Source organism: Crinia signifera, chromosome 19 (genome assembly GCF_055691185.1).
Source record: "Crinia signifera chromosome 19, ASM5569118v1, whole genome shotgun sequence".
NCBI classification, from domain to species: domain Eukaryota; kingdom Metazoa; phylum Chordata; class Amphibia; order Anura; family Myobatrachidae; genus Crinia; species Crinia signifera.
In genome coordinates this window covers 163,293-185,058 of record NC_139226.1, presented here as the reverse complement: position 1 = coordinate 185,058, position 21,766 = coordinate 163,293, and the positions used below count along the sequence as shown (strand labels likewise).

The following is a 21,766-nucleotide window of genomic DNA, read 5'->3' as shown; positions in this document are numbered from 1 at the left end:
TCTCTGCACTGTCACCGACCGTCTGTATGGAGCAGGCAGCGACCAGCCGTGAGAGTCGCTCTCCCTGCTGTATATCCCTGCCGCTGCTGCCCTCAGTCAGTCTCTGTGGCTCCCGGCTGCAACTTCACTGTCACAGTCACACTGACTGCATTAGAGACAGCAGCGCCGGCTGAGCTCCCTCCTGTCTCCCAACCAGTGTTCCCTCTAAGCTGTGCGCATGCACACAACTCAACGAGCGTGCGCACAGACATTACAACAGAGCGCACAAAGCAGCAGTGGTCCCTTTTTGCAGTTGTGGACTCAATTAATGTGTGTTTCACCCATTAACTACATTGTGTGCTTTGTTTTGATTGTTTAAATGTTTAATATAATTTTGAAGTTATATAAAGTTATATAAAGTGACGCACAAAAATTAAAATTTCCTTCCAAAGTTGCACAGCCAAAATCTTTTGCCGCACAAAGCCTTCGTAAAATTAGAGGGAACATTGCTCCCAACCCCCTTTAATGTCATCATCACTCAGTCATGACAGCAGATCGTGGAAGGGGGCGGAGCTTCACGCGTGGAATGGGTGGAGCTACACGCGTGGAAGGGGCGGGGCTACACGGGAGCACAGTTCATGACAGAAAAAAGAAGCAGTTCCATTGCCAGCCAGCCAGTCTTTAAGGTAAATAAAGTGGTGCTGGTGTTTCACAGCACTACTACTGGTGTGGGCATTATGCAGCACTACTACTGTCGGCAACTGGTGAGGGCATTACGCAGCACTACTACTGTCGGCAACTGGTGAGGGCATTACGCAGGGATACTACTGTTGGCAACTGATGAGGGCATTACGTAGCACTACTACTGTCGGCAACTGGTGTGGGCATTATGCAGGGATACTACTGTCGGCAACTGGTGAGGGCATTACGCAGCACTACTACTGTCGGCAACTGGTGTGGGCATTACACAGAGATACTACTGTCGGCAACTGGTGAGGGCGTTATGCAGTGTCACTACTGTTGGCAACTGGTGTGGGCATTACGCAGCACTACTACTGTCGGCAACTGGTGAGGGCGTTATGCAGTGTCACTACTGTCGGCAACTGGTGTGGGCATTACGCAGCACTACTACTGTCGGCAACTGGTGAGGGCGTTATGCAGTGTCACTACTGTCAGCAACTGGTGAGGGCATTACGCAGCACTACTACTGTAGGCAACTGTTGAGGGCATTACGCAGGGATACTACTGTCGGCAACTGGTGAGGGCATTACGCAGCACTACTACTGTCGGCAACTGGTGAGGACATTACGCAGGGATACTACTGTCGGCAACTGGTGAGGGTGTTACGCAGTGTCACTACTGTCGGCAACTGGTGTGGGCATTATGCAGTGTCACTACTGTCGGCAACTGGTGAGGGCATTATGCAGTGTCACTACTGTCGGCAACTGGTGAGGGCATTACGCAGGGATACTACTGTCGGCAACTGGTGTGGGCATTATGCAGTGTCACTACTGCCGGCAACTGGTGAGGGCATTATGCAGTGTAACTACTGTTGGCAACTGGTGAGGGCATTACGCAGGGATACTACTGTCGGCAACTGGTGTGGGCATTATGCAGTGTCACGACTGTCGGCAACTGGTGAGGGCATTTCGCAGGGATACTACTGTCGGCAACTGATGTGGGCATTATGCAGTGTCACTACTGTCAGCAACTGGTGTGGGCATTATGCAGTGTCACTACTGTCGGCAACTGGTGAGGGCATTACGCAGGGATACTACTGTCGGCAACTGGTGTGGGCATTATGCAGTGTCACTACTGCCGGCAACTGGTGAGGGCATTATGCAGTGTCACTACTGTCGGCAACTGGTGAGGGCATTTCGCAGGGATACTACTGTCGGCAACTGGTGTGGGCATTATGCAGTGTCACTACTGTCAGCAACTAGTGTGGGCATTATGCAGTGTCACTACTGTCGGCAACTGGTGTGGGCATTACGCAGCACTACTACTGTCGGCAACTGGTGAGGGCGTTATGCAGTGTCACTACTGTCAGCAACTGGTGAGGGCATTATGCAGCACTACTACTGTAGGCAACTGTTGAGGGCATTACGCAGGGATACTACTGTCGGCAACTGGTGAGGGCATTACGCAGCACTACTACTGTCGGCAACTGGTGAGGACATTACGCAGGGTCACTACTGTCGGCAACTGGTGAGGGTGTTACGCAGTGTCACTACTGTCGGCAACTGGTGTGGGCATTATGCAGTGTCACTACTGTCGGCAACTGGTGAGGGCATTATGCAGTGTCACTACTGTCGGCAACTGGTGAGGGCATTACGCAGGGATACTACTGTCGGCAACTGGTGTGGGCATTATGCAGTGTCACTACTGCCGGCAACTGGTGAGGGCATTATGCAGTGTCACTACTGTTGGCAACTGGTGAGGGCATTACGCAGGGATACTACTGTCGGCAACTGGTGTGGGCATTATGCAGTGTCACGACTGTCGGCAACTGGTGAGGGCATTTCGCAGGGATACTACTGTCGGCAACTGATGTGGGCATTATGCAGTGTCACTACTGTCAGCAACTGGTGTGGGCATTATGCAGTGTCACTACTGTCGGCAACTGGTGAGGGCATTACGCAGGGATACTACTGTCGGCAACTGGTGTGGGCATTATGCAGTGTCACTACTGTCAGCAACTGGTGTGGGCATTATGCAGTGTCACTACTGTCAGCAACTAGTGTGGGCATTATGCAGTGTCACTACTGTCGGCAACTGGTGTGGGCATTACGCAGCACTACTACTGTCGGCAACTGGTGAGGGCGTTATGCAGTGTCACTACTGTCAGCAACTGGTGTGGGCATTATGCAGTGTCACTACTGTCAGCAACTGGTGTGGGCATTATGCAGTGTCACTACTGTCGGCAACTGGTGAGGGCATTTCGCAGGGATACTACTGTCGGCAACTGATGTGGGCATTATGCAGTGTCACTACTGTCAGCAACTGGTGTTGGCATTATGCAGTGTCACTACTGTCAGCAACTGATGTGGGCATTATGCAGTGTCACTACTGTCAGCAACTGGTGTAGGCATTATGCAGTGTCACTACTGTCAGCAACTGGTGTGGGCATTATGCAATGTCACTATTGTCTGCAACTGGTGTGGGCATTATGCAATGTCACTATTGTCGGCAACTGGTGAGGGAGTTACGCAGTGTCATTTCTGTCGCCAACTGGTGAGGCCCTCACCAGTTGCCGACAGTAGTGACACTGCGTAATGCCCTCACCGTGAGGGCATTATGCAGTGTCACTACTGTCGACAACTGGTGTGGGCATTACGCAGGGATACTACTTTCGGCAACTGGTGAGGGCGTTACGCAGTGTCACTACTGTCGGCAACTGGTGCGGGTGTTATGCAGCGCTAATACTGTCAGCAACTGGTATCGACATATCTACTGTTGGCAACTGGCGTGAGCGCTACTACTGTCGGCAACTGGTTAGGGTGTTACAGTGTCACTACTGTCGTCAACTGGAGCGAGCGCTACACTGCACTACTACTGTCAGCAACTGGTGTTGGCATTACGCAGCGCTACTACTGTCGGCAACTGGTGTGGGCGTTACATAGCGCTACTACTGTCGGCAACTGGTATGGGCATTATGCAGCATTACTACTGTAGACAACTGGTTATGGGCGTTACGCAGTGTCACTACTGTAGACAACTGGTGCAGGCGTTACGCAGTGTCACTACTGTAGACAACTGGTGCAGGCGTTACGCAGTGTCACTACTGTCGGCAACTGGTGCAGGTGGGGAGGTTCTGTAATGAGCATATATACATATATGCCTTCCCCCAAGTATGAGAGAGGCACTCCCTATTGATCGGAGGAGCAGCATGCGGTCAGGACAGCAGTGCTGCCCGCTGTGTAATGCAATGGTGCGGGAATCACTGAAGCTGCCTGCTCCATATGGTCCGCCCACACCTTGTCTCCTGCAGGAATCTGCTGCTGGGCCCAGTGGTACAGGGATCCAGTCGGTGGCGTCTAGATGTTTGAAGTAATTAGAAAAACCATCTATTTATTTTAGGAAGTAAAATTATTATTTTTTTTGCTGTTGTGGAGCCCAATATATTTTTATGTTATTCTTGTGGGGGCTAGTGTTTAATGTTTTTTTGGTACTTATGTATTATCTGGGCTCCCATGTTAAATGCACCACATTTTTTCATACCCCTACTATCCAACTACGCATGGAGTTGATTTTATATAGTGTGGCGAGCGCAGCGAGCCACCGTGCCCGAAGCGTGGCGAGCGCAGCGAGCCCCGCAAGGGGACGCGGTCTCATACGAAAAACGGGAGCCCAGATATTACATAAGTACCGTTTTTTTTTTTGTCTGGCGTCAGTGTGTTTTTCTCCTGTTGGGGCCACCAATGTGTATTGTTTTCTGTTTGGGACAATGTTTGTTTTTTCTTTGGGGGCCAGTGTGTTTTTTTAGTCGTGTGGGGGCATATGATTTTGTTTTCTGTGGGGTTTTATATTGGGGGTCAGTATGTTTGATACCTGTTGGGGTTGCTGTTGAAAGTTTAAAAAATTCAGCCCATGGCGGCAGTGTAACAGCATTAGCATAAAGTTGCATATGCAACTGCATCAAAAATACAAGGCAGGCTGCAACTGCATGCAACTCTAAATCAGATTCTATTATTAGGGACCGCCCCCACTTAACAGACTCCACCCCCTCAGCAGACCCCACCCCCCAGGGCTGCTTCCATAAATTTCCCAGGCTGTTTTTACATCCCAATCCGCCCCTGGGGTGATGTGTGGAGATGGATGGTCTGAGAGTGGTGTTTTGTGAATATGGGGTGTCTGAGGCGTGAAGTGTGGAGATGGATGGTCTGAGGGGGGGTGACATGTGTATAATGGGTTCTGAGGGTGGTATCCTGTAGAGTTGGGTAGTCTGAGGAGGTGGCATTTGGAGATGGGGTGTCTTAGGGGGTGAAGTGTGCAGATGGGGTTTCTAAGGGGAGTGATGTGTGGAAAAGGGGTTCTGAGGGGGTGATGTGTGGAGATGGATGGTATGAGGGGGCGATGTGTGGAGATAAATGGTCTGAGGGGTTGACAGGTGGACATTTTATGTCTAAGGCCATGGCATCATTGTTTTGTTCTCATCCAGTCTCATAGTTTAATCTCTAGTCTCTGGCCCGAGCTGGAACATTGTTTCCCAGTTGGACATTATGCATATCCAGTTGGCAGTTTCCAGACTGTGGTAATGAGGGTCTCAGATTGTGTCCTACAGCTCTTACTCTCACCATACTCATTCATTCTCTCCTCATAAAGTGTGACCTAAGTTTGATCCATCTGCTAACGATTATTAATAATAGATAGGGTAACTCTTGCCCTATTTTGAGCGCCCTTGGAATATGTAATATTATGTGACACTAGAAGACAGAGCCATCTGATATTCTATCTTGTCTAGTACAGCGTCTTATCCAATTAAAGTTTCACAAGAGCATGGAACTAGAGGACATTCAAGTCACACGTTAGTGTTCAGAAAATTATTTATAAATAGGGATGTGAAGTCAAAAGAAAATATTATTTAGTCCTATAAAGTATATTGGTTCTGTGAGACTGTCTGCCTAAGCATATAACATACTAATTATCTTCATCCTTCTATTATGCTTATTTGGATTTTGACTTGCTACATTCATGTGCTGTGTGAGTCTGTGAAGCGCTGCAGAATATGGGTGCGCTATATAAATGAATGGGAATAAATAAATATATTTGTGTGTGTGTATGTACTGTATATATATTAAGTGTAACAGTTATCAATGTTTTGAGCATTTATTGCTCATCATCAGGCTCAACCAGAACAATGCATGAAGCTTACCTATATACCACCCCAACCACAATGATGAGGCTGCCATACTGATGTGGATATTCACGTCATACTGTATGCATCTCACACTGGTCAGTGCCTTCATCTGCATATCTATCTATATCTATATCTATCTATCTATCTATCTATCTATATATCATTGTCCTATGTTGACCTGGACACCTGTCGACCTTCACCTATGTCGACCTTCCCCCTGTCGACCCAACGGTGTCGACATAATGACTGTCGACCTTACTGTGGTCGATAAAACGACCCACACACACATTTATTGTGAATCTTCCAGTATGTGTAACTTCATCCACATTTTCAAGGTGTCACATAAAAACTCAATCCGCAGCCCATCAATCCCAATTCGCCGATTTGGACAGGTATATATACTGTGTATATATATGTGTGTGTATATATATATATATATATATATATATATATATATATATATATATATATATATATATATATATATATATATATATATATATATATATATATATATATTCAGATAGTAGGAAGCTCGGCACTCTGGATGAACCAAAAGGAAACTGCCGGTGTGCCTTCCTCAATCTATATAATAAGTTGAAGAGTCTGTGTGCGTGTGTGTGTGTGTGTGTGTGTGTGTGCGTGTCCGTCGCATTGCGGACACACCGTGGCACTCAGAGACACCAAATTCGGCAACAAGATACCTCTGGACCCGGTGGTGTGCACCTCGAAGCCGTTTTTGGGAAATTTCACTTAGAAATTTAAAAAACACCAAGTTTTAATTTTCCTTCATTGATGATCTGGGGAAGAGATCGACGATCTAGGAAACTGTTGCGAAGGAACAACTCCACACCTGATTCCATTGCTGTCATTGAGTATGACAGACACATACTAACATTATGGTGAAGGCTTTAAACAATTAGGAAATAATTGAGGATATACATAGACCACACATAACACACATACACACGTACACATTGTACACGCACACACACACAGTATACCACATACACACACATAGCACACAACACACACATTTATACGTAGAGCACCTCACACACCTACACATTGGACAGATACACACACACAACACACCACATGCAGTACAATACAAATCTATACACACTACAACACACACCTCAAAAACAGTACAACAAACACACAGAACACACACACATAACATTGCCAGGATACGCACAGCACACTACACACACATATATACGTAGCACACCTCACAAACTTACAAATTCGGCAGATACACACAACACTCACAGTACAACACACACCCACATTCACTACAACACACACCCAAAAACAGTACAATACACAGAACACACCCACTTAAACATTGCACAGATACACACAGCACACTACACACACACACACACACACACACAGATTTATACATAGCACACCTTACACACTTACACATAGGGCAGATACACACAACACACACACATAACATACCTCTAACAGCACAACACACACCCACATTCACCACATACACCCAAATAACAGTACAACACACACACAAAACACACACTTAAACATTGCACAGATACACAAAGACACAACACACACATACTGTATATACGTAGCACACCTCACACACTTACGCATTGGACAGATACATACAATACAACACACACAACCACATCCAGTACAACACACACACAAACACACAGAACACATACAAAATTAGTTGCAGTTTATTTAACAGTCTGTACCGGCAAACAAAAACTATACCTAATGTACCGTTTCTACTATGTTCCCCATATCCGTCTCTCCAGTCCTCCAGCCTGTCACTGCGCTCCCCGGCCAGTTGCATTGAGAAATCTTTTTCCTGGCCATTGCACCCATTGATCAATACAAAGTGGGTACACTGCACTCACCCTGTTAGTCAGTTGGATATCAGGCACTGCTCTGCCTTAAGAGTTTCCCAGACTCTTTTTGTTCATAGATAATGTTTGGTCGATGGGCATGAGTGCTGCATGCATTTGTTTGAATGTTTTGAGTGTAAGAAGTTGAAGAATAAGACTGAGATGAAGATTTGTCACGTTATAGTGTACAATTTACTCAATAAATCGTGAAAAAAATATGTGTACATAGAAGTCCAATCAAGAAATGAATGTAGGATTAAAAAATAAATTCTGATTCAAACTGATAATTGTTTGGATGGCGGTGGGTTGCAAAACAAATCTATAGGTGGAGGGGGTATGGATATTGTGGGCATAATTGGTGTTTGGTACACCTACAGGGGGTCCCCAGTTGATGAGAAATGTTCACTACAGTGTCACCGTTGGTGGATTTCCAATTGGGGTTCAAGGGGTCTTTTAGGGACCCCTTTACAATCCCGTTGGTCTTTCTCCTGGAGCCTACGGTCTCCCTCAGTGATTGACTATCATTAAGGGAGACCGTAAGCTCAAGGAGAAGAGACCTACAGGATTTTAAAGGGTTCCTAAAAGACCACCTGGACCTCAATTGGAAATCCCCCTATGGTGACACTGGGGCAGATGTATTAAGCCTGGCGAAGAGATAAACTGGAGAAAAAGTGGAAGGAGATAATGCACCACCCAATCAGCAGTGTTTGAAATATGACAGTTGAAAGTTGATTGGCTGGTGCGTTATCTCCTTCCACTTTATCTCCAGTTTATCTCTTCGCCAGGCTTAATACATCTGCCCCACTGTGACTGTGACAATCTGTTTAGTGAAAATCCCATCAATTGAGGGCCCCCTGTAGGTGTAACAAACACCAATTTCACAACCCACCCCATCCAAACAATTATCAGTTTGAATCAGAACTTATTATTTAATCCTACTTTCATTTCTTGATTGTACTTCTATGTACACTTACATTTTTTTTTCACGATTTATTGAGTAAATTATACACTTTGTAACATGGCAATTCAACTTCTTACACTCCAAACCTTATCAATGCACCCATTGATGATTGTGATGGCTGGATCAGTGGATTGGCCTGGCGGGTGTAGGGAAGAATTTGGCCCATTGCACCCATTCTCTGTGGGGCATTACAGTGGTGCGGGTAGCGTGCGTCGCGTCATGACATCATGTGGCCAGGCCCGCCGACCTGCTCCCACACTCAGGTGCTGCCCCACTGTTTGGTAGAGATGCCCGGTGCATGTGCTTTACAGATCCCCAGACCTCAGAGAATGCTGCAGGCAGGTTCGGTGAGGGGAGTGGCAGTGGCAGGGAGCAGTGAATTTTTTATTAATTATGGCGCGGTAAGTAACGCCCACCCCGGTCCCCACGCACTCAGTGCCTGTAATTACACACCCTAGAAACTGTAGCATTGAAAGTATAGAAATGGAGGTGTGGCCACGTCCCTTTCTGATTTTGTACCGATTTCTGACCCTCAGATGTTGGAGGATATGTCATACAGTAGGTGCTAAATCTCAGGAGTGGATGTGGAATTCATCAACACATACAAGTTATCAACTCAGGAGCATTGTGTTTCAAACAACAACACCACACCTGATTTCATTGCCATCATTGAGTATCAATGCAAACACATTCTAACAATATGGTGGAATCTATAACAAATTACAATCTTAGTTCTTTGGCACAGCATACTGTAAGATGACATTTTTCAGCAATTTTGGAAATAAAGAAATCCAAAGGTTTTCCCGGGCAACGCCGGGCGGGTCAGCTAGTGGATAATATAACAGCAGACGTCACACACTAGCCAAAACGTGTATGAAGCAAATAGGCAGCACTCCACGGTCTTGTAGAAACGGTGGTAATTTATTCAATAGGTGGGTACATAGAGGATTGGCAACTTTTCAAGACCGGGACGGTCTTTTCATCAGGTCAAAGTACAAACGTGAACAATATACAACAGCGTCTTACCTGTGTGGCTATACTTATAGCATGTTCTTGTTTTGTTGTTCTGCACACCACTACCCTGTTGTTCGTCCTGAGGAAGGGGATTACTCCCCGAAACTGTAGACATCCATGACCTGATTTTTGCACTTTTTCTTGCTATGATTTAAATACAATTTATTTTGCACCAAACCCTGAGAGTGCCGCCTTGTGATTCCACAGGTGTGGGTCCAAAGCCATTGTATATATATATATATATATATATATATATATATATATATCTCTATCTCATATATATATAGCAAACAGTGGAACACCATTTTTTAGAGGCCAAACATGGAGTTGCGAATTTGAGATTTCAACTAATAGATCAAGCCCCTGATTTGCTAAGAGGGGGTGATAGGTTTAAAAAACTCCTTCAAATTGACAGCAAGTGGATCCATAAATTGGGCACACTTGCACCAGGGGGATTGAATGGAACCCTTAATTTAGGCAGTTTTTTATAAACTGCAAAATTAATATATATATATATATATATATATATATATATATATATATATATATATATATATATATATATTGGGTTATAATAAGACAAGTTAAACTATCAATTAATGTGGTTTGTCCAACTGCCAATCAAATTATTATTTTGAGGTTAGAGAAAAAAAGCTATGTACAGTAAGCAGTAGATTACTGTATGCAGATCTATTAATAAGCACTTCAGTATGATGATAAACGCACAGCAGTTGTAAAACCTTTAGAAGTAATCTCTTACATAATCAATGATTAATGGTTGTTAAAATATCAAATGACACGGGAAAGCCAAATTACCCGATTACACTGCCATCATGTGGGGATTTTGAAGGAAGACCACAGGAAAAAAAGTGCGATTTTACACACATTCTGTATGCACATTTTTAACTAGATATATAAAAAGTTTTACACTAAATGTTTTTGATTATAAATGTTTTTGAATGTATATTTGTATGTCCATTGATATTGCACTATTTTGATTGCACTTTATTTTTCCGTAGTGTGGGCATCCTCCGCTGCCTGTAACAGTGGCAGGTCATTTCTGGGTGTCTACCGGAAGTGGTCATCGGCAGTCTCCAGTTGGGGGAGAGGCAGCACGGCGGGTCCTACGTTTTGTAAGTCACACACTATATATTTCACATATGTTTGCACTATTATTGTTGTGTTGGTCCTGACGACGAGAGTAATCCCGAAACGGCGTTGACCATTTTAGCACATAAAAGTTCACTTTTTTGCATAAGACCTGGAGTGACACCCATCTGTTCCTGCACTGTATTGGTGGTACATCCACCTTGGGAAGGCACCCGGGCATTTTCATTTTGGAGAGCGGGGAGTGCCGGACATCCTATTTTGGCTGCAAGCTTAAATGCATTGATCAATTCATGAACTAAAACCCCATTATTTATTTATTGATTATTTGAATGTTAAAGTGAGTTAGTTTGTTGTAGTGAGTCCTGGGCCCCCTGTGTTTGTATTTACTAGAGTGTGTGGTCACAGGCCACCGCACCCCACCCTGGGATGTGGGTGCTGTTTGCACCCCATTCCTAGGAATGGCGAGTGTGTTGGTACTTTTGTATGTATATATATATATATATATATATATATATATATATATATATATATATATATATATATATATATATATATATATGTATGTATATATATATATATATATATATATATATATATATATATATATATATATATATATATATATATATATATATATGTATATATATATATATATATATATATATATATATATATATATATATATATACATACATACAAGTAATCCACAATCAGCGCAAAAGAGTACAGTAATGGTAATTCGTCCATGTATCAAAGTCCACATGCAGTGCAGCTGTACTCCATTTGGTGCTTCACAAAACACCACAGTTTGCAGACAGACCAGAGAGCGCACAAATGAGCAGGTATGAAAGTATACATTTACTATAATATAAAAGCTCACATACATGTAGGATTAGAACAGCAGATATGCGATCAGATAAAAACCAGTGCGGCAGTAGTCAATGGTCCTCACTCAGACACTTAGCGATAATGCGGCTAGACTTCTGCGGCCAGGCTCGGAAGGAGAGACGACACAGCGTCAGGAGAATAACGTCAGCGTCAACCAGGAAATGCTCAGGCGTTCCCTGGTTGACGCCGCCAAAGAAATTGGATGCACGTGCGTGTGAGATGCTCAGGCATTCCAGTCAGATGGAGCACCTCACTGTTGGCAAATGCCAGCGGGGAAATTCTGGCGATCCTGGCGCTGAACAAGATGGCCTCCATCTGTATGTCTATTCTTGAAGGATTTCTCTCCAGAAGAGTTGCAGAATGTATTACCTGTAATCATATATTTGAAGGTGATAGAAACATAGAAACATAGAATTTGACAGCAGATAAGAACCACTTGGCCCATCTAGTCTGCCCCTTTTTTTAAACATGTTACCTCAAACCATATTTGATCCTTATTTTTTTGTAAGGATATCAATATGCTTATCCCAAGCATGTTTAAGTTGTACTACTGTATTTGCGTCTACCACCTCTGTTGGGAGGCTATTCCACTTATCTACTACTCTTTCTGTGAAAAAATTCTTCCTCGCATTTCCCCTGAATCTTCCTCCCTCTAGTTTCAGTGCATGTCCTCGTGTTCTGCTGCTCCTCTTCCTGTGAAGAATGTCTCCCACCTGTACCTTGTTATAACCCTTGATATATTTGAAAGTTTCTATCATGTCCCCCCTTTCCCTTCTCTGCTCTAAAGTAGACATATTAAGATCTTTTAGTCTTTCCTGGTACGTTTTGTGATGTAGGCCATGCACCATTTTAGTTGCCCTTCTTTGTACAGTCTCTAATGTATTTATATCCTTCTGGAGATATGGCCTCCAGAACTGAACACAATACTCTAGGTGAGGTCGTACCAATGACCTATACAGTGGCATTATTACTTCTTTCTTTCTACTGCTGATACCTCTCCCTATGCAACCAAGCATCTGACTTGCCTTCTTCATTGCTTTGTTACATTGCCTACCTGCTTTTAAGTCCCCTGAAATAGTGACACCTAGATCCCTCTCTTCCTCAGTAGTTTCCATTATAGTGCCTTTTATACTATATTGAGTCTTTGGATTTCTGAGACCCAAGTGCATGATTTTGCATTTTTTGGCATTAAACTGTAGTTGCCATTCTCTTGACCATTTCTCTAATCTGCCTAGATCCTCAATCATTTGTTTTACCCCTCCTGGTGTGTCTACCCTGTTGCATACCTTTGTGTCATCTGCAAAAAGGCACATTTTACCCTCAATTCCATTTGCAATATCACCAATAAAGATATTAAAAAGCACCGGTCCAAGTACAGATCCCTGGGGTACTCCACTTGTACCACACCATGTGGATGCACCACATCCAAAAGGAGTTTGTAGTCCTATTGGAAAAACCAGCACCGGACTCCTTGGTAATTCCGTAAAGACTTTATATACCAATAAATCCACAAATACTTCCACAAGTCCAATATTCATAAGCAGAATTTCAAACAGCATAGAATGGTACTTGTGTAGTTTCACGGCGCCAGCTACTTCCGGTTTGTATGCTCGGCAAACTATCTAAAATAAACTAACTTAACTCCATGCCAACATGGATAGTTCATACCCCCACTATCCATGCTGGCATGGAGTTGATTTTAGATAGTGTGGCGAGCGTAGCGAGCCACCGAACCCGCAGCGTGGGCGAGCGAAGCGAGCCATGCTGGCGCCGTGAAACTACACAAGTACCCATATAAGTTTAAAGGACATCACAGGTCCCCACCCTTCGGCATTGTACAGTGATACATTATTGACTGGGCTCCAATTGCCATAGCTTCCCCTGATGACCGTTTTGGTGCAGTGTGCACCTTTCTCAAAAGGGAATAATAATAATGCTTGCACAGAATACTTAGTATTGATTGCTTAAAGAGTGGATATATTGCTCTCACCTGTGTGCATCCTCCCCTGCAATCAGGAACCAATCCTTCATGCCTCTGGAGTCTGGGGACAGGCGCCCGACTATGATGTCAGATGCCGGTTCCAACATGCAGGACCCACATCACAGGGACAAGATAGAAATTCTCATATGCAGGGGAGGTGACCTCAGTCACTATAGTGACCTGTGAATACAGGAAGTGCCTCCCTCATTGTAAAGCGGTTTATACCAAATACTATAAGAATATAATAGTTCTACAGTGCCACAGAGCATAGCAGCACATGTCAAAATGACACCACACATAGGACAGACACACATATAGAAGCACACTAGGTACAGAAATGGATCTGAAGGGAAAATAAATAGCCTAATTATAATACTAGTTTAGCCCATGTACCAAATTGGACTGATCTTAATATTTAAATTAATGGTGCAACTGTAAACTCTTCATTCAAACCAACTGGATTCATAGATTGAAGTTCATAGATCCAAAAGCATTTACGTTGCAATAATTTGCCCTCCTACATTTTGACTGTCTGTAAATACCCTGTTTGTTGTATCACTGGGTGTTTGTAAACGCAACGGAATCAGAATCACTTTATTGGCCATGTATACTCTCGTATGCTAGGAATTTTTTGCGGATACAGTGCAGCTTGAAGCATGGTACAAGGGGGACTACGGGACATACATACATTGCATCAGTTGCGCATACAAAAGACAATTCACATGTTAGGATTTACAAGGTCAGACAAAACAGTTAGGTGTTTAGATTAGCAGTATCTTAGAGTACATTGTTCAATAGCTGAATAGCTATCGGGAAGAAGCTTTTTGCGGTTCTTGACGACTTGGCAGAAATAGACCTGAAGCGTCTACCTGATGGGAGAATATCCAACAAGTTATGGCCAGGGTGGAGTTTGTCCACCACGATCTTCCCAGCTCGCTTCTTGACCCTATTTAAGTATTGTTCCCTTACAGGGGGAGGTCCGTCCCAATAATCTTCTCTGCTGTCCTCACCACTCTTTGCAGGCTTCGTTTGTCAGATTCATTGGCCCCTCCATACCAGATTGTAATAGAGGAGCATAGAACGGACTCCACGATAACAGTGTAAAAGAGTTGCAGCAGCTCCTGCGGAATGTTGATTTTTTTTCAGTTGCCTCAGAAAGAACAGCCGCTGTTGGGCCTTTTTGACAATGGAAGTTATGTTGGGCTCCCATCTGAGGTTGCATAAGATTTTTGTCCCAAGGAATTTGAAGGTCTCTACCCATGACACCACTCTGTTGGAAAAAACCAGTGGGACCTTGACATTTGGTTTTCTCCTGAAGTCTACTATCATCTTGACTGTTTTGATGGGGTTTAGGTCCAGGTTGTTTCTGCCGCACCACTGTGAAAGTCTGTCCACTTCCCCTCTGTATGCAGACTCATCTGCCTCCTTGATTAGGCCGATGATGGTGGTGTCATCAGCAAATTTTATGATTTTTACTGACTGGTCACTCGAGATGCAGTCATTAGTGTAGAGGGAGAAGAGCAGGGGGGAAAGGACACATCCCTGGGGAGCACCAGTGCTGATCGTATGAATGGCGGATGTGAAGGCTCTGGCTTTCACCACCTGTTTCCGTGCCGTCAGGAAGTCCACAATCCAGGAGCAGGTAGATTCTGGAACTCCTAGGGAGAGAAGTTTGGGCTTTAGGATAGCGGGGGCAATTGTGTTAAATGTAGAGCTGAAGTTAATGAATAGGACCCTCACGTAGGTGCCTGGAAGATCCAGGTGTTCCAGGATGTAATGCATCCTCAACACTTCTGTTTGCTCGGTAGGCGAACTGCAAGGGGTCGAGATGGGTTTTTGTCACCTGCCTCAGATGGTTCAATACCAGTCTTTCGAATGCCTTCATGACCACTGATGTTAGCGCAACTGGCCTGTAGTCATTCACAGCCAACTTTTTGGGAACCGGAATAATAATTGAGCGTTTGAAGCAGTCGGGGATCCGACTCGTTTCCAGTGAGGTGTTAAAGATGACAGTGAAGATGGGTGCAAGCTGCATTGCACAGATCTTAAGGGTAGATGGCGACACTCCATCAGGACCTGCAGCCTTCCTTAGTCTGACCCTTTTGAACAAAGCTTCTACCTCCCCCTGGTCCACCTGCAAGACCTCAGAGTGTTGGAGGTGTGGCGGTGGAACCGCCTTACTATGGTCGAGAGGAGGGGGGTATGAGGCACTGGGATCCTTTTTCAAATCTGCAGTGAAACTCGTTCAGCTCCTCATCCAGTTCCTGGAGCATTGGAGTTGGGCTTGGGGCTTTCTTGTAGCTGGTAATAGCTTGCATACTTTTCCAGGGTCATTGGCTGAGAGGTTGTTTGTCAGCTTGCTGGCGTATTGCTTCTTTGCCAGCCTGATTTCACGTGTCAGGGTGTTCCTGGCCTCTTTGCACTGTGCCCTATCCCCACCACTGTAGGCCTCCTCCTTGGCCCGGCGGAGCTTCCTTAGCTGACTGCTGAACCACGGCTTATTGTTATTAAAGGATCAAACTGTTTTGAATGGTACACACAGATCCTTACACAAACTGACGTAGGATGTCACAACGTCTGCTAGTTCGTTCAGGTCAGTCACTGAGGCTTCAAAACCCTCCAGTCTGTGCAATCGAAACAAGCCTGAAGCTTTCGTTTTGTCTCACTTGACCAGCTTTTAACTGACCTGACAGTGGCCTTTGCTGACTTTAGCTTCTGAGTATATGTTGGGAGGAGGTGGACAAAGCAGTGGTCCGAAAGTCCCAGGGCTGCTCGTGGGATGGATCGGTAGGTAGACTTTATAGCGGTGTAGCAGTGGTCCAGCGTCCGTCCCTCCCTGGTGTGACATTTGACCTGCTGCTTGTACTTTGGTAACCCTTAACGATAAGGACTGACACAAAGGGGGAAATTTACTAAAGAAAATTTGTAAAAAATAGGTGTATTTGTATCCAGAAATACACTTATTTTTGACATTTACTATCCCGAAAATACAGCAATTCGTATTCGTATTGATAGCACATCAATACGACTACGAATTGCCATATTTTCGGGATAGTAAATGTCAAAAATAAGTGTATTTCTGGATACAAATACACCTATTTTTTACAAATTTCCTTTAGTAAATTTCCCCCAAAGTGCCTGGAAGCATTTGGTCTAGCGACATTTGCCTTTTATCTGCCTCAAATTGGTACAATTTGTCTCTGGACACAATTGTTATAAATTATACAGCGGAGACTCCCCACATACACATCCCCCCTTCAATACAAGGACTTAAGTGGGTAAGAGCATTGGAGCTACAGTTTGATGACATTTGACCTCTGGATAAATTTTGAGTGATATTTAAAGTTGATTCTTATTTTATTTATCATGTTATATCTATTCACAAATGAATTGTTTTAAAATGTGTATTTTTATTAATTAAATATATTGATATATTAAGTGCGCTTTCACTTTTTAGTTGAATTTTGGTTACTTTGGTAACTCCTGGGACAGGTTGGCCCTGTTGAAGTCACCTAATATTATGAACAGTGAGTCCGGGTGCTTCAGTTCGGTGTCTGTTATCAGGGAAGCTAGTTGTTGTTGGGCTACTTTTGTGCTCGATTGTGGGGTGATGTACACTGCTACCAGGATAATTGAGGCAAATTCCCGTGGGGAGTAGAATGGGTTGCATTTGATGGTGAGAGTCTCCAATTGAGGGCTGCATGATTACCCAGAGTCTTTACATCGTTGCACCACCTTTCATTTATGTAGAAGTAGATTCCTCCACCTTTGGATTTGCCAGAGAGCTCCTTGTCGCGGTCAGCCCTGAAGAAGCCATAGCCTGGTAGAGACACAGAGGAGTCTGTTATGAGGTCGTCTAGCCATGTTTCAGTGAAGCATAAGACAAAGGACCCTGCTGTGCCTGATCTAGTGTCGTTTATTAGCAGAGATAGCTCATCCATCTTGTTGATGAAGGATCGGGTGTTTGAGAGGAGGATTGCAGGGAGTGCAGATCTGTGGCCTCTGCATTTCCACTTAACAAGAGCCCCCGCACGACAGCCCCTCATACGCATCCCATGTCTCCATACTTTGCCAGACCTTCCTGCTGACCAGAGAGTGGCCCTAGCAGGCTCCCTGACGGTTGTATCAGCATCCTTGAGAGGGATGTTTTTCCAGCTGACATCCCTGGGCGGCGCAGGTTTGTTGCCACTGCTGGCTACTGCCCCCTCGCCAGATTGGCCTCTGCTGGGAGTACTGGGGAGCTGGTAGGCTACGGCTCGGGTCGGGACCACCGCCACACTGCCCTGGGTGTTTACTTCTCCACCACCTCTGTGACTGGATCTCCATGGTTGCCGGTTCACTCTCCAACAACCGCCATTCACCTTTGCTGCATCCTTTGTGCACAGGGCAGCAAGAGCAGCGTGGGCTGTCGATCTGCTCACTTCCTGCTCCGTCAGGCACATATGGGTGGTCTGCTCCAGGGGTGAGCTCCATTCCAGAAGGGCTTCTCTGCTCTGCTTGGTCACTGCACTCGGTGCACTAATCTGCTGCGCTATATAAGAAACTGTTAATAAATAAATAAATAAATGTTGATCTCCTCCCTGCCGTATTAAGGGCACAACATCTATAGGCATGAAGGCGCAATATTTGATAGAATAGCCACAACTAACTACTAGCTTTCCCACAGGGGTGTCCTAAATTGGACTTTGTCTAGGACTTTTTTAATGGAACTCCTATGCATGGAAATGCTCTCTTTAACATGCAAATGATCTTTCCAATATAAATCTTGGGAAATTATCATATATGCTACAAAGCTTGTCTCACAATTCATACTGAAATGTACTTTCTGCCTGTGATTTGGTATATAAACTGCTAGCTTTTACAAAAAATTCACACAACCTGTGCAACAAAATGACCCCATAGTCTTGTGTAGCCAAATGCCAACTGTCCTACTTTGGAACTCACATAAGTATATAGCATTCCTTGGTTCAGGTTGCGGCTACATTTATAGCAGAATAGTGGCACAGTAGTGCAACTCTTGACCAATATTGGATCTGTCTGGATGATATGCTAATGTTTTAATATGGCCAATCGTATATCCTTGGAATCAATAGAATTTGTACTGAAAAGCACCATTCTGGATCCCTGGGATTTCTTGGGCTTAGAGAAGTTCTGCCCTCTTTAGACCTTTAGCCCTCTGTCTGGCCATCAGGAATCCTTTATTATTGTAACCACGACTCCTGAAATCCTGGCACATTCTATCTACAGTCTCATCCAATCTCTCAGCCCCAGATGTATTGCGGACCGCCCTTAACAACTGAAAGAAAGGAAGTCCTTTTTTCAAAGGTTGTAAACGGATTGTCCAACTCTACAGTAAACTGTAACATCTAGATTATTGATGGTAAATGGGCTATGAACACAAGTAAACCTTATAGACCAAGGCCATTTGTTTAAATGATCGACAAAATCCAGCAGCATTTCTTCTGTCCCAGTCCACACTATGAAAATGATGTTGATGTATCGCCAACAATGGGAATAATATGTATATGACAAGATCTCGGTCAGCTCATTCTGGTACATACAAATATTAGCATAAGATGGGGCCATATTAGACCCCATTGCTGTACCTTTGCGTTGCAAGAAAAATGAATTAAATAAAAATGTATTCTTACTTAAAATTACATCCATCAAAGTAATCAAAAATTCCTCCGGTGGACCATCATAGTGTATACTGGAACCAATGATGCCTGTAACCCTCCGTATGTGTCACTTTTATATATATATACCTAGAACCCCCCCCCCCCCTCCTTCTGACGATCCATCGATGGATCAGTGATGCTGCAAGGGCCTCCACATATTCACAGAGTTAGCTGCACTGGCATGAAAGGGAAGGCTGCTATCTTCCTCTCATAGTAGGTATAGCGTCCTGCCTGAAGAGGAGCTAGTATCAGAAGAGAGATCCTCCAGTCCCCCACCCACACAACATACACATACCTCAGATCCCATTACTTCTGACTGCCAGCTATGCTCCTCAATTTCCACCCACCTGGCTCTCTATGGTGCAGGCATCAGACTCTTGCATTGATCTAAGGTAATTTTATATAGCACTTCAACCTCATACTAACTCTTGGCATTGTGTATGCCCCCCCCCCTGGGGATATAAAACCTTCCTAGGTACCTTAAAAATATTAGTGTGCAGGTGTAAACTTGGCTCCCCAAAGGAGCTAATATCTCTCTTAAAACTAGGCCCTGACACATTAGGGAGGGAAGGTTGTAAGGGCATTTCTTGTTCCGGGGTGGGGAGTGTCTGATCTGTGCTGGGGAGCTTTGTCAGGGGGGGGGGGGGGTGCTGTGCTGGAGAGATATGTCTGGGAGGGGGGGTCTAATGTGCTGAGAGGATATTCTCTTCAGGGGTGGATCTGTCTAGGTGGGGGATCAACTGTACTGGGGAGATCTGTCTATATGGGGGGTCTACTGTGCTGGGGAGATATGTCTAGGTGGGGGATCTACTGTGCTGGGGTTAGAAGTTGTACTTACAGTATATAAGGCATTCACACTTGTACTTACAGTATATAAGGCATTCACACTTGTACTTACATTATATAAGGCATTCACACTTGTACTTACAGTATATAAGGCATTCACACTTGTACTTATTGTATATAAGACATCCACACTTATACTTATAGTATATAAGGCATTCACACTTGTACTTACAGTATATAAGACATTCACACTTGTACTTACTGTATATAAGACATTCACACTTGTACTTACAGTATATAAGGCATTCACACTTGTACTTACATTATATAAGGCATTCACACTTGTACTTATTGTATATAAGACATTCACACTTGTACTTATTGTATATAAGACATCCACACTTATACTTATAGTATATAAGGCATTCACACTTGTACTTACAGTATATAAGACATCCACACTTGTACTTACAGTATATAAGACATTCACACTTGTACTTACAGTACATAAGACAGTCACACTTGTACTTATTGTATATAAGGCATTCACACTTGTACTTACAGTATATAAGACAATCACACTTGTACTTACAGTATATAAGGCATTCACACTTGTACTTACAGTATATAAGGCATTCACACTTGTACTTACTGTATATAAGGCATTCACACTTGTACTTACAGTATATAAGACATTCACACTTGTACTTACAGTATATAAGACATTCACACTTGTACTTACAGTATATAAGGCATTCACACTTGTACTTACAGTATATAAGGCATTCACACTTGTACTTACAGTATATAAGACATTCACACTTGTACTTACTGTATATAAGACATTCACACTTGTACTTACAGTATATAAGGCATTCACACTTGTACTTACAGTATATAAGGCATTCACACTTGTACTTACAGTATATAAGGCATTCACACTTGTACTTACAGTATATAAGGCATTCACACTTGTACTTACAGTATATAAGGCATTCACACTTGTACTTATAGTATATAAGGCATTCACACTTGTACTTATAGTATATAAGACATTCACACTTGTACTTATTGTATATAAGACATTCACACTTGTACTTACAGTATATAAGACATCCACACTTGTACTTACAGTATATAAGACATTCACACTTGTACTTACAGTACATAAGACAGTCACACTTGTACTTATTGTATATAAGGCATTCACACTTGTACTTACAGTATATAAGACAATCACACTTGTACTTACAGTATATAAGGCATTCACACTTGTACTTACAGTATATAAGGCATTCACACTTGTACTTACTGTATATAAGGCATTCACACTTGTACTTACAGTATATAAGACATTCACACTTGTACTTACAGTATATAAGGCATTCACACTTGTACTTACAGTATATAAGGCATTCACACTTGTACTTACAGTATATAAGGCATTCACACTTGTACTTACAGTATATAAGGCATTCACACTTGTACTTACAGTATATAAGACATTCACACTTGTACTTACTGTATATAAGACATTCACACTTGTACTTACAGTATATAAGGCATTCACACTTGTACTTACAGTATATAAGGCATTCACACTTGTACTTACAGTATATAAGGCATTCA

At 43.5% G+C, this 21,766-nt stretch overlaps 1 protein-coding gene across 2 annotated transcripts in view; it reads left to right on the top strand.

Moving 5' to 3' along the window:
* The window catches only part of LRRC4B (leucine rich repeat containing 4B), a 298,617-nt gene that overhangs the window by 151,869 nt on the left and 124,982 nt on the right, over nt 1-21,766 (top strand). The window contains exon 3 of one of the 2 annotated variants that reach the window (XM_083161749.1): nt 10,714-10,827. The exons of the other annotated variant lie outside the window; for it this stretch is intronic. The gene's annotated coding sequence lies outside the window, so the exon portion shown is untranslated. The remainder of the gene's footprint in view (nt 1-10,713; nt 10,828-21,766) is intronic. 2 annotated transcript variants of the gene reach the window in all.